Here is a 14788-nt window from a genome sequence, read left to right on the forward strand (position 1 = left end):
GTAATTTTGTATCCAATCTTTATAATATTGAGTCTTCCTGTTTAAAATGTGACGTAACTGTCCACTTGTTCTACTTTGAAATTTTGAATAATATGTTATTTTTTTCCTGTCAAGATTTTGAACTTCATCTAAGACTTATTATTGTTTTTAGCTACTGTAAATGTACTTGTTTTTAATTACACATTTTCTATTGAGATGATTATGGACTCACATGCTCTTGTATGAAATAATAAAGATTTCATGTGGTTTTTGCCAAATTATCCCTGATGGGAACATCCTATAGAAAGCTATAATATGATATTATAACCAGGATATTGACATTGATAAAGTCAAAATACAGAGCAGTCAAGATACCTCACCATAAAGGATCCCCATGTCAGCATTTCGCAGCCACATCTAACTCATAACTTTGGCCAACCACTAACATGTTCTTCCATTTTTATAATTTTGTAACTTCAAGAATATTATATAAATAGAATCATATAGTATATAAATCTCTGGAGTTATAATAGTTGCATGTTTAGTTTTATAAGAAACTGCCAAAACTTGCCCAGTTACTGTACCATTTTACATTCCCAGTAGCAAAGTATGAGTGATTCCAGTATCTCTACACCCTCACCAACATTTGCTGCTGGCACCATTTTTTATTTTAGCCATTCTGATAGGAATATAGTGACGTCTCGTTGTGGTTTTAATTTTCATTCCCTGAACGGCTAAGAGTTGAACATCTTTTCATGCACTTATTATCATCTGCACAGTCTCTCCCCTGAAATGTCTCTTCGTATCTCCTATCTATTTTATAGTTGGATTTTTGTCTTTATTGAGTTTTGAGAGAGTGTATATATTTTAAATACTAGTCCTCTGTCAGATATGTGGTTTGCAATTTTTTTCTCCCAGTTATAGCTTATCCTTTTACTCTGATAACAGGGCTTTGAAGAGCAAAAGTTTTTAATTTTGATGTAGCCCAATTTATCAATTTTTCTTGTTATGGATCATGATTTTGGTGTCAAGTCTAAGAACTCTGTGTCTGAACTCTTGATCTTGATGAGTTTCTCCTGTTTTTTTTTCTCCCCCTAACAAATTTGTAATAAAGAGGATGGCTCCATTTTTGATGTTTGAATGCTGACAATTTTGAGAGCCCACAACATCCCTTTCTCCCTACGCCCCACGTCTGGATAAGCCATTTAAAAAGACCACACGTTCCCTCCTTTGGCACTGAAATTTCAAATCAAACATCACCTTGCCTGGCCCATGTGTGAGAATCTGCACCCCAGAACAATTTGCTAACATAATACATCTCGAGTGAGTAGTCCCTCCTTGCCACTTCTAGCCATTTTAGTCCTGCATGGAGGCAGGACTGAAATGCACAGAAAACCTCATTACGTGAGTATAAAACTTTATAATTTCTTTATGCATGTAGGTAGCATCATTAGTCTTGACATCTAAACTACATTTTTTTAATTTTTTTTTTAACGTTTATTTATTTTTGAGACAGAGACAGCATGAACGGGGGAGGGTCAGAGAGAGAGGGAGACACAGAATCGGAAGCAGGCTCCAGGCTCTGGGCCATCATCAGCCCAGAGCCCGACGCGGGGCTCGAACTCACGGACAGTGAGATCGTGACCTGAGCTGAAGTCGGACGCTTAACCGACTGAGCGACCCAGGCGCCCCTAAACTACATTTAAGGAGGGAAATTGTAGTGGCTTATATTATGTGTCAACCTGGCTAGGTCACAGTACCCAGATATTTGGTCAAATGTGTCTGGATATTGCTGAGAAGGCATGTGTGGTTTATTTTTTTCTATGACATTCCAATTTAATCAATAGATTTTGAGTAAAGAAGGTTACTATCCACAGTGCATGTGGGCATCGTCAACCGATTAGTTGAAGGACTTCAGTAAAAAACTGATCTCCCCTAAGGAGGAGGCTACTCAGATGGCACACTACCTTCAACCTCAAGCTACAACCCATGCCTGCAGCCTGTGGACTTGTCCTAGAGATCTTGGACTTGGCCAGCCTCCACAACCATGTGAGCTAATTCCTTAAAATACATCTCTGTCTTTCTCTCTCTCCATTCCTCTTCCTCTGTCCCCACCTCTATTTGTTCTATGTCTCAGGAAAACTCTGGCTACTACAAAGGTACAAAGGTTCCTATGTTTACGTATGAGGAAATTTAACAAAATTTTACAGCTTGACATTTAGCCTTATGGTTCATTTTGGGTTATTTTTGTATTAAGCATGAGATTTTGTATTAAGCATGAGATTCACTTTCTGACCTATGTGTGTTCCGTTGCTCCCACACCATTTATTCAAAAGGCTATTCTTTTACTACTTTTGCATCTTAGTCAAAAACTAGTTGGACACATCTGTGCGGATTTATTATTGAATTTCCTATTTTGTGTCATTTCTTTATGTTTTCATTTCGACACCAGTGTCACAGTCCCCTCTCCTCTTTAGGCACATAGTAGAGCTTCATGTGAAGTAGAGTAATCCTTCCATTTTACCCGTCTTTTTCAAGATTATTTTAATTATTCTAGCACTTATACTTTGCCACATGCACTTTAGAGTAAGTGTTTATATTTGCAAAATACCTCTGTAAAAATAGTAATGGAATTGCATTCAATCTATAGAACAATTTGAGGATACTCAATATCTTTACTATACTGACTCTTCCATTCTGTGGACTTGATAATTGTCTCCATTTATTTAAGTCTTCTTTGATTTCTGTCATCAATATTTTGTAATTTTCAGCATCTGGATTCCACATTTTGTTGTCTATTATAAATTCTCCATTTTCTCTAAAGTGAATGCAAGTAGTACTGTGTTTTTACTTTCATTGTTAGTATATAGATATAAAATTGATTCTTGCATGTGTTTTGTGGTTTGTGAACATTCTTCTTTAATTGAGTATTTTATCTGATTTTCTTATATATAGAGAGAGATAAATGCAATTTATTTTGACTACTGATTGTTTAATCAATCAAGCTTGCTAAATTTTCTAATTCAAATAATGTTTAAATAATTGGGGGGGAATTTTCTGTGTAAACAATCTGTTCATCTGCAAATATTGACAGGTTTTTTTGTCTTTCCAATTTTTACACTATTTATTCTTTTCCTATTTTTATATTCCTCTCTATTTTTTCCTACCTAGCTAAAATGTGTAGGCACCAATACAGTTAAATTGTTTAAAAAAATTGATAATAGCAAGCATTCACGTCTTGATTGCTTTTTTACTAATAGTTTTGGCATTTTATTATTATTTCTAATGTTATTGTTGACTTTCTATAAGGAATTCCTGTCTATTTCTTAGTTTTAAAATTATTTTGTATGCCTTGCTTGTTGAATTTTGTTAAGAAGTTCTATATTATTTCTAGTTTGTTAAATACTTTCAGCTATAAAATGTTGGATTTTGTGAAATTTTATATCTGCAACTCTGGAGATGATCATATGTTTTTTCTTCTTAAAAATGTAAATGAAGCTAATTCAGTCTTTTTCTGATATTTGGTTAAGCTTGCATTCCTGGAATAAACACAACTTTATCATGGTATATTATCTTTTTAAAAGATAATATAAAAAGATCTGTATTTGCTAATTCTTTGTTTGGGGTATTCTATGTTCAGGAGTGGGGTAACCATGTAATCCCCTCCCTCTTTATTGGTCCTTACTTGGTTTTGAAATTAGGTTTTTATTATTCTCATAAAGTACTTTGGAAGTGATTTTCTATTTTTCTCTATTCTAAAGCAGTTTGTATAAATTTAATTTATCTGCCTGTTAAATACTTAGGCGAACATCCTATATAGCCATTTAGGGACAACTAAAATTTAGATGTATTTTGCTTAAATGGTTATGATTTTTTTGGGTTTTCTATTTCTTTTAGAGTCAGCTCTGACATTATATATTTCTACAAATGTAATTCTCCAAGTAACTTAAAGAAATTTATTGACATAGAAATATCCATAAATTCTTAACTATGTAACTTTGAATTATTATATACTATACATACAGAAAAGGACATAAAGCATAAATATAGTTTAATAATTTACCAAAGCACACACTGTATATTCAAAACCTACATGAAGATAAGGAACATTTCCAGCACCTCAGAGGCTTACATCTATGAATCCTCCTTCCTCGAAAAGTTTATTACTCTAAATTTTGTGATTATCACTTATTTTTTCCCCATATACTCTTACCACCTAATTAAGAATTGTTCATCATTATAGCTTAGTGATGCCTATTTTTGAACTTTATATAAATAGGATCATACACTATGTTTATCTCTGGCTTCTTTTGTTCAATATTGGTTTTGAGAGATTCAACCATATTTTGGGTGCTGGAGTATTTCACAGTATTTCATTAATTCTCAATTCTATATAGGATTATATTGTATGATTTTGCACAATATATATATCCATTCAAATATCACAATGTGAGGTTTGGTTTGGGGGTTTATTCATAGCATCTGTTTTGTGTCAAGGAGAATTAAGCTGATTCTTAGTTTCGTCACTTACTAGTTTTTTGAGTTTAATTGGTTACTTGATTTTTCTAAGCTATTGCATAAAATATATATTTCATTAGTCAGACTGATTAAATAAGATAACATAATGTAAGATAATCTTCTTTTTCATTATTATAGTGTAGCATTTTCCTTTACCAGCTTACAAAGTGTATTATCTTTTGAAGATTTTTGCAAGTTTTTCTCCTTATCTAACTTTAAAAATATGTATGTCCATATTATGATGTTTGGTTCATAAGGCAGTCTGGAATATAATCATCAAGGGGGTGCCTAGGTGACTCAGTGGGTTGAATGTCTGACTTCAGCTCAGGTCACAATCTCGTGGTTTGTCAGTTCGAGCCCTGCATCAGGCTCTGTGCGGACAAGCTCAGAGTCTGGAGCTTACTTCATATTCTGTGTCTCCCTCTCTGCCCTCCCCTGCTCATCTTCTGTCTCTCTCACTCTTGAAAATGAAGTAAAAATTAAATAAACAAATAAATAAATAAATAAATAAATAAAATCACTTATTTCCATCTTAAATATCATTTTTGAAATGACTACAAAATTACTCACTCTTTTTACTTCTTCGTTAGTTTTAGATGTTGCTGGAATATGATAATTACGTTTTTTACAATATTTCTTCTCTTTTAGAGTTACAGGTATGTAATTCTTCAGATCTTTACTAGGTTTTTGAAATCCATTCTTCTGTAATTAAATTTACATGCCAATCCCTGAACAGTTTTCCTTTCTTTGGGAATCCCTGTGTACCTCCAAATCTCTATCACTCCACCTCTTCTCCATCACACAAAACAAAAATGCAATCTCAGTAAAAATGCTGCAGAGTCTTTGTAAATGTAAATGTAAGAATAGCCCCCCAGACCTAGAGTGACCATGTAGCTCAATTGCTTGTGATAATCCCCATTTATTTCTGCTGACCAGGATTATTATGAATAGCCCTTTTACTACCCAAATCTTCCAGTTTGAACAATAAATTACAGGGTTACCCTACCTAGTCTTCATTTCAACTAAATTGTTGGCAAACCTACTATTTCACTAGCTGACATAAAATGGCTACTAACTTCCTATAACCTCTTGCTGTCTGAGATGAGTCTGGAATACTAGTTTTTATTCTATACTCCAACACATTAAAAGATCATTAAGTTCCTTAAGAATCTTATGCGGTAAGTCAGAGGTCCTATTAATTTGCATTATCCGAGTATGAAAATGAGTCACTGTTGACCAAGTTTAAGGTAGAAGAGAAGATGAATATCCTGATTCCTGATTTTTTAGTTCGCTGCTCTTTCTACTAAAGATCAAGTAACACGTATAACATTTGGAAATAATTGGCTGAATGAGTAGGACTTGTGCAGATCTGAGATAAAAGCTATACTTAAAGAACAAAGAAAAGAGAATTCTCAACCATTCAGGCTTTGGTGCATGAATTATATCTGGTAGCACAAGCAGAATTATCAGTACACTTTTCATTTCTTAAATATTTACATTTGGTAACATTAGAAGATTGAAAAAGATGTTGGAGTCCAAATTGGCTATTTTAAAAGAGGGGTGCATTTACCCATGCTGATGTTAGTAAACACATGTTATGACTCAATAGAATGTTTGATTCAGCAGAGGTAGTTTTTCAATTAATTTATTGATTTCACCCACTTGCTCGCATACAGTCCTGTGTGTAATGGGACGAGTTTGAGCCATTGCTACAGCCCCTTGCTCCGTGTTCTGCCTTCTTATATCCCAAGCCATATACTTTCTTAATTTTCACCCAGTTCACTTTGTTTTTATGATCTCTGCGAAGACACTCCCCTGCTCAGCTCCTTAAGCTTCTGTTCCTCTTTAGTCTTTTATCCCTTCAAGTTGGCTATTTGCCAAACAAAAAAATGTAGGAAGTTTTGCTTCCATACTTAGCTGGTGAGAGGAAGTTTGCACCCCTATGAAACTGGATTATATGTGTCACGAAAGTTACTCTTACATGCTTTACTAGGGGCACATATCATTTGAAGGTGAAACATATAGGAGTAAAGGCTAGAGTTGCCAGATAAAATGCAGGATGCATAATTAAATTGAATTTTAGATAAACAACAAATAATTTTCACTATAAGTCTCAAATATTGCATGAGACATGAAACACTTTTATGAAAACAATCACTTATTGTTTCTCTTAATTTCAAATTTACCTAGATGTCCTGGATTTTTCTTTGTTAAGTCTGGCAACTCCAGAAAGAGGGAAGGCTGTTTGAGTACTCATAATGCTACTTTGGTTTCTAGAATAGAAGATTAAAATCCCTCGACACAAAAATTAGGATAGTGAAGGTAGCCAATGATACTTTTTCTTCCTTTTCTTCCTTTTCTCTCTTTTCTTATTTCCCTTCTGCCCTTGTTTTTCTATTCTCCATTTCTCAGAAATAATAGTAACAGTAACAGTAGCAGCGAATACTAATGCTATTGATAATGCCTGCCTTTGTATACTTTCAGATGTATCGTCTTACTTGATTGTTATTGATTTAGTGATTTTTTCCCCCATATAGATACTGGAATTGGGGGAAAAGGAAAAATCATCACAGAAATATACTTAACATTTCTCTGTGTAGACATATTCTTGCTGTGAAAATAAACTAAAACTTAAGGAAGGCAGGCAAAATGAAGTTGAGACAGAAACCAGATGAATTCAGAGCCCAGAGCTTGCTCCTAATGATCAAATTTGTACAAGGGCTTTATTTCTTAGATGAGTCACCATACTGTCTTCATTTATTAAGTAAAAGGATTTTAATTAAATGTATTCAGCCTGGCAAAGTATGGAGGAAATTAAGCAGACCATACTTGGACAACTCTATAATGAACTGAAGAGGAACACTGAGGCCAATGTTAGAAGTTAAACCATTGTCACTTCTTGGCCTCTATGATTTTAGCAATATAGGTCAAAGTGTATGCAGAGCTTGGATAGCCGTGTAATCAATCTTATTTATATTTTTAGTAATGGGGGAGTTCTTTTAAGCATTTGGTCTTAAGTAATATTTCTAAAACATGAGAATTTTAGTAGATGATTGAGAATCGTAATGTGAAACACACTGGTGGATTTTGTGCTGCAACGAGATAGTGATTTTTAAATGTTTTTTTTTTTTTTATCTTTGAGAGAGAGACAAAGAGAGAGAGAAAGAGAGAGAGAAAGAGAGAGGGAGGGACAGACAGAACGGAGGCCAGAGGAGCTGAAGCGGGCTCCAGAGAGAGGGAGAGAGGAAGGGACAGTGGGGGGGGGGGGGGGGGGGGGGACAGTCTGAGAATTTTTGCTTTTTAATTGATGTGTTTAGATCATTTATCTTTAACGTTATTGTTGATATGTCTTGGTGTAAAATTACCATCTTGCTATTTTCCTCTTATGTCTTCTTTGTTTCTCTTTTCTTTTTCTGCTTTCTGTCAAATTAATTATATAGTTATTATTTTTATCTGATCTCTTTCTTTCATGTGTGAGCTACTGATCTTTATTTGTTACATTAGTGGTTTCTTTAGGATTTATAGTATACATCTTTACCATATCACAATACACCTTTACATTATACTATACTGTTTAATGTATATAGAGTCTTATAATAGTATTTTTCTATTTCATCCTCCTCAAATTTGTGCTATTATTTTCTTACATTTTACTTCCCTCTAGCCTATAAACACCACAATATGTTGCTATGTTTGCTTTAAAAAAATGATTCTGTTTTTAGATATTTTAAAAAATAAGAAAAATTCATGCCTACCATTTCTAGTTCTCTTTATCCTGTTTTGTCCATCCAGCTTTTCATCTGCCATCCATCCCTTTTGCTTGAAGAACTTTTTTTTCAAGTTTAGTTATTTGTTTTGAGAGAGACAGAGACAGCATGAGTGGGGGGAGGGGCAGTGTGAGAAGGGGAGAGAGAGAGAACCCCAAGCAGGCTCCCTACTGCCAGCACAGAACCTGGTGTGGGGCTTGAACACACAAAGCTGTGAGATCATGACTTGAGCCGAAACCAGGAGTCAGATACTTAACACTGAGCCAGCCAGGTGCCCCGAAGAACTTTTGTTAACATCTCTTATAGTATAGGTCTATAAATGTCAAATAATTTCACTTATGTATATCTGAAAAAGCTTTTAACTTTGAAAGATATTTTTGGTTGGTAAAGTTACCTACATTGAAAATTCTTTTCTTTAAATACTTTAAAGCTTTTTTTTTCTCCCATTTTTCTTCTAGCTTGTATTGTTTCTGACAAAATAAAAAAAAAATCTACTCTTATCTTTATCTTTGTTCATTGGTATGTAATGTGTGTCATTTCTCTTGGAATTTTAATATTTCTTTATCTCTGGTGGTAAATAATTTTATTATGTGCACTGGTATATTCTTTGTGCTTAGGTTCATTTAATTTCTTGGATCTGTGGGCTGATAGTTGTCACCAAGTTTGGGGGGAAATGTCAGTCTTTACCTCTTCAAATAATTTTTCCACTTCTGATTCAGGCATTTCAATTTAATATAAATTTAACTTCTTGATTTGCCCCATAGTTCACTGAAACTCTGTTCTTTCTGTCTCTCTTCATTTTGAATAGGCTTTATTGCCATTGCTTCAAGTTCATTAAACATTTTTCTGCATGGTCTAATCTACTACTAATGACATCCAGATCATTTTCATCTTAAATATCATATATGAATCTGTAGAAGTTCAGTTTGCGCCTTTTTCTATACCTTCTATTTATTGATTTTACATGTGCCATTTTTTCTCTATCTTCTTTAACATATGGAAAACAAGCATAATAACTGTTTTAATGTCTTTTTTCACTAATTTTATCATCTTCATCATGTCTAATTCAGTTTAGAGAGATTAATTAACCTTTCTCATTATGGATAGCATTTACTTATTTCTTTGCATATGTGAAATTTTTTGTTTGACAGCTCAACATTGTGTATGCTGGATGCTGAATCTTTTCATATTATTAAAAATTTTATTGAACTGTGTTCTTTGACAAAGTCATGTGATTTGAAATCAGTTTGTTCCCTTCAGGTTTTTCCTATAAGTTTTGTTATGTAAGATCAACCAATATTTAAACACTTATTAGTATGCTAAATAATGCTTCACAAATTATAAATCTTTCTACTCTGACTGCTTGAACAGGCAATATTCCCTGTTATTTTGATGTCCCAAGTACCTTTTACTAAATTCTCTCTTTCTTGTCTTTAGTATTTTCCTCATATGCATTAGTTGATCTCTTCTCAACCCAATATTTCAGATGGATCCTCTGAAGGTCTCTAGGTTTTCCCTCTTTATGTAGGTCTTTGTTGGCAGTTACCCTGAGCTGCAGCCACCTTGATTTCCCTGGACTCTCAACCCAGGGAGACCCTGGACTCTGACTGGCTTCCTCTTCCGAGAACAACAGCCTGAAAAATTCCTCCAGCAGTAAGATGTGACAATCACAGAGCTCACCTCGTTTCTCACATTTTAGAGATCACTAGCCATTTTGTATGACGTAGAATATCTTGAAAGTCATTGTAACATACATAAGTGCCATGATTTTTAGTTGTTTCATGCAATGTGGTTCCTCTTACTCCATCTCGGATTGAACTGGAAGTCTTTGTGAGGCCGCTTTAAAATTTTTACATTAGGGCAATTTGAGCTATGTATTTGAGAAGATGTAGCATTGTCATCTGAAAAACATACAATTGAAGGCAAAACTTATACATATCATGTGCATATGTTGTTTTGTGTTTTAAACTTAATAAAAGCTCTTGGAATTTATTTTTGTATTTAAGGAAATTTTCTGTTTCCTAACTTGTCATCCTTCAAAAAAGAACAAAGCAAAATAAATCTTTTCCTTATATTGACCCTGTATCATGTATTTAAAGTGACTCCGTGCCATGGAAAACGATGACTTTTTTGTAATTAGCCAATTTTTTATCCATGCTATTATAACAAAACACCTTAATGGAAATAATATATGGGCACCATTTTTATTTTTATTGAAATATTTTTAAAAGTGACGGGTTCCTGGGTGGTTCAGTTGGTTAAGCATCCAACTTCGGCTCAGGTCATGATCTCACAGTTCATGGGTTCTAGCCTTGCATCGGGCTCTGTGCTGACAGCTCAGAGCCTGGAACCTGCTTCTGATTCTGTGTCTCCTTCTCTCTCTGCCCCTCCCCCACTCACATTCTGTCTCTCTGTCTCTCAAAAAGAAATAAATGTAAAACAAAATTAAAAAAAAAATTAAGTGTACTTTTATGTTCATTTTCATATTAGCAGTTATAATTTATGACATATTTTCAAAGCCCAAGACTTCAATTCCCATAGTAAACAGATAGTTAATAAATGATTATTTGTAATAAGGTCTCCTGTGGTTTTTCAATAGGTGAGAAGAAAAATTGAAACAACTGTTTGCATAATTCAAGTTAAAAACAAATAAGCAAATACAATAAACCTATTATTTGGAATCTTTCTAAGTAGGACAAAGAAAGGCTTAAACTATTGAGGCAATTCCCATACAAACCAATTTGCAAATGAACTATGGGATATTGTTTGCAAATATCTGGGATACTGTCCATGTTCTACTTTGCATCTCCACATTCTGGGAGGGGATAGGGGAATTAAGACAAGTATCTGGATAATTCAGAAAAGAATTATAGGCCATGTTAACAATTGTTAGCTAAGAGTTTCACATGGCACTTATAAAGCAAAAGGCCCATGACAGACTAAAGTGGGAGTAGAGAGCAATTACTTGATTTTTCACAACTAGGAAAGTAATGTTTCTATTGTAACCTTCTCTTTACGGGGAAACTGATGTATTTTAAGCCAACAGAGGGGAATTTCTTTATTATGTTGGTGATGGAGGTGTGCTACCTTATTGACTTAGGTATCGCAATAGAATGCTTAATACTTTCTTCACTGAATTGGCATCATATACTAGTGGAAGATTGAAATAATGGGTGTGATATATCAGGTTTGGAAAGTATGAATAAAACAGTAATTATAAAGACAATGAAATTGCATGATTTTTATTAAATTCCATTGATATTCTAGATTTAAATAAAGATAACAAAAAGCTAACTGATTAGTAGGCAACTGAAAGCCACCTATGGAATCCAGAGGGTCTCCTTGGTAGCATAATCTTCAAGAGAAAAGCAGAGAAAGCTGCTTACCAGCAAGAACTACCAAGGTCCAAGAAATGTAAAGCAGACGAGTTATGCCAAAACCATGCTCTTGGTTGAGAAAGAATGGACAGCAAATATGTGGGATAGGATTATCTGGATCAATCTCTACCACAATGTTGAATCCTTAGATTTTCTTTAACTCTCTGAGCCTATGGAAGTGACCTGTCCTCTCTTCCTTATTTTTTAAATTTCTTTAGTTTTTTGTTTGTTTGTTTACTAGTTTATTTTTATTTAGATTCAATTTAGTTAACATATAGTGTAGTATTGGTTTCAGGAGAATTTAGTGGTTCATCATTTACATATAATGCCCAGTGCTCATCCCAACAAGTACCCTCTTTAATGCTCATCACCCATTTAGCCCATCCCCCCCACTCACCTCCCCTCCATCAACCTTCAGTTTGCTCTCCAGACTTCTGGGAAGTTAATTCAGAACTCTCTCTCCTTCCCCTGATTGCTACCTCTACCACTACAACAAAAGGTAACACAATCCTCCCTTGGGATCTGCCATCACTCCTCCTGTTTACTACATATAGATCTAGTATTTACTAAGACTAATTCAGAGCAGCATGACCCAATCCAAAATGTGTTGGTTCTGTAACACAGGAAAAGGACTATTCCAAAGAAGCTGCAAGATCAAGCCAACAGGTCCTGGCAGGATATGAGGGAGCATGAAGGTAATTATGTTCTAATTGATTAAGGGGGCAAAAACAAGAGATTGGACAAGTGAAACTATTGGGAGCATTCTTCTGATATACAGGATTTAACTACCTGGCAAGAAATCAAAGAGATGGTGAGGACGATCTATTAAGATGGCTGCTAGAAGCAGAAGAAAAAATACCCATGTAGAGTAAGGTAGAAATATATAATTGGGGCACTTGGGTGGCTCAGTCAGTTAAGCGTCCAGCTTTAGGTTTCAGCTCAGGTCATGATCTCGTGGTTTGTGGGTTCAAGCCCTGCGTTGGGCTCCCTGCTGACAGTGTAGGGCCTGCTTGGGATTCGCTCTCTCTCCCTCTCTGTCTGCCCCTCCCCCACTTGTAGTCTTACTGTCTCTTCCAAAATAAATAAAATAAATTTTAAAAATACTTAAAAATGCCATAATTACCATGGCAAAGGGTGGAAGAAGGGATCCAAAGCTGTTTGGTTTCTTTTGAAAGTTGTCTTTTTAATGGATTCACAGAGGGTTTTCAGTATGTAAGGCTAGAAAACCAGAAAAATAATTAATCACCACATAAAGGAATGGACCATTTCCTAAGGTCAAAGAGAATGAACTGTAAGGGGCATTTACTAAGAAATTCAGTGTTGGCTGTTTTCTATAAGCCACAGCTGACGGTAGAGGAGATTATATAAGTGGATTCCCAGATAAGAATTGGAATGGTTGAAACAATAGTAGCTATGTGGTAATGATACCACCAGTCTTATCCAAAAGGGTTCTATAGACAATTATATAGATTATTGAACATTGAGGAAAAAGAAGTAAAAGATATCTAGATTTGTACAACCCTTTGAATATAAACAAATAAATCTGCTTGGGAGAGATACGTCTCTAAATCACAGGAGTAAAATAGAATCTCTAGCTTCCTAAACATGTCTGCTTTATGAAGCCCAAAAGGTATTGAAACATGAAAGTATTCATGGAGCACTATCGCTCAATTAGTATGTGGCTATGAGTTTGGTGATTGTATTGTTTGTTATTTTTTTCATAAAGGATCAGAAACTACATTTATAAACAAACAACATTATACATTTATTCTCCTTACCTTTGTCATACTATAGTCAGAATATAATATAGTTTGGATGTTCCACAGAACATTATATGTATCTATTATAATGACATCACGTTAACTAGGTCAGTGATCAAGAAAGATATAGTATGTTGGAGACCTTGGAAAAATACCTAGAAAGGAGAGTAAGCTCTTTTCCTTCCATGCACCACTGAAGATTTTGGTGTTGCCAAGGGCCACTGCCCTACCCGGTGTTACTGGTATTGTAAGAACAAGTTTTATCCAACGTCTTGCTTCGGCAGAGGCCTCCCTGATGCCAAGACCCACATTTTTGACCTGGGGTGGAAGAAGGCCAAAGTGGATGAGTTCCCACTATGTGGCCACATGGTGTCAAATGAATGAGTAGCTTTCCTCTGAAGCCCTGGATGCTGCCTACATTTGCGCCAAAAAGTACATGGTGAAAATCTGTGGCAAAGATGGTTTCACATCCGAGTGCAACTCCACCCCTTCCGTGCCATCTGTATCAAAAAGATATTGTCCTGTGCTGGAGCGGACAGGCTCCAGACAGATATGTGGGGTGCTTTTGGAAAGCCCCAGTGCACAATGGCCAGGGTCCACACTGGCCAAGTCATCATGTCCATCTGTACCAAGTTGCAGAACAAGGAGCATGCGATTGAGGCCCTACAGAAGGCCAAGTTCAAGTTCCCTGGCTGCCAGAAGATCCACATTTCCATGAAATGGGGCTTTACTAAGTTTAATGCAGACAAATTTGAAGGCATGGTGGCTGAAAAACAGCTCATCCCAGATGGTTGTGGGGTCAAATACATCCCTAATAAGTGACCCCTTGGACAAATGGTGGGCTCAGCCCTCATGAGAACCTCAGCACTGCGTCTCCCCATTCATGCCTACCAATAAATCCTGCTTCCTGTCAAAAAAAAAAAAAGAAAGAAAAGAAAAGAAAAATAAAAGTAGAGTGTAACCACTGCAAATTTTTATGTGTCTGCCATAACAGCAAAGTTTTTAGTGGTTAAGGGGAGGCCAGAATATCCCATTCAGAACCAAATATAAATAATTTCATCTTGCACCTCACACCATGACAAAAGAAACGTAACCCCCATTATGTTTCTTTGTGTTCCACAGCTGGTGTTTGCCATACCTAAGAATACCACACCTGCCATACACTGTGTGATATGAAAGGCTACGAGCTTTGATAGGTCTTAGAACAGAAATGGATTAGAGAACATGTCCAGCCATTTAAGTGATATACCCCAACAGATCCTGAGCAATTAGAAATATCAGTGTTGGGGCGCCTGGGCGACTCAGTCGGTTGAGCATCCGACTTCAACTCAGGTCATGATCTCATGGTTCCTGAGTTAAAGCCCTGTGTCGGGTTCTGTGCTGACAG

The 14788-nt window shown here is 35.5% G+C and overlaps 1 pseudogene; it reads left to right on the plus strand.

Annotated features, from left to right (window-relative positions):
* The window catches only part of LOC125148654 (60S ribosomal protein L10-like), a 77910-nt pseudogene extending 63653 nt beyond the window's left edge, over positions 1–14257 (plus strand).
* The last annotated feature ends 531 nt before the right edge of the window (positions 14258–14788 follow it).

Source organism: Prionailurus viverrinus, chromosome D3 (assembly GCF_022837055.1).
Source record: "Prionailurus viverrinus isolate Anna chromosome D3, UM_Priviv_1.0, whole genome shotgun sequence".
Classification (NCBI taxonomy): domain Eukaryota; kingdom Metazoa; phylum Chordata; class Mammalia; order Carnivora; family Felidae; genus Prionailurus; species Prionailurus viverrinus.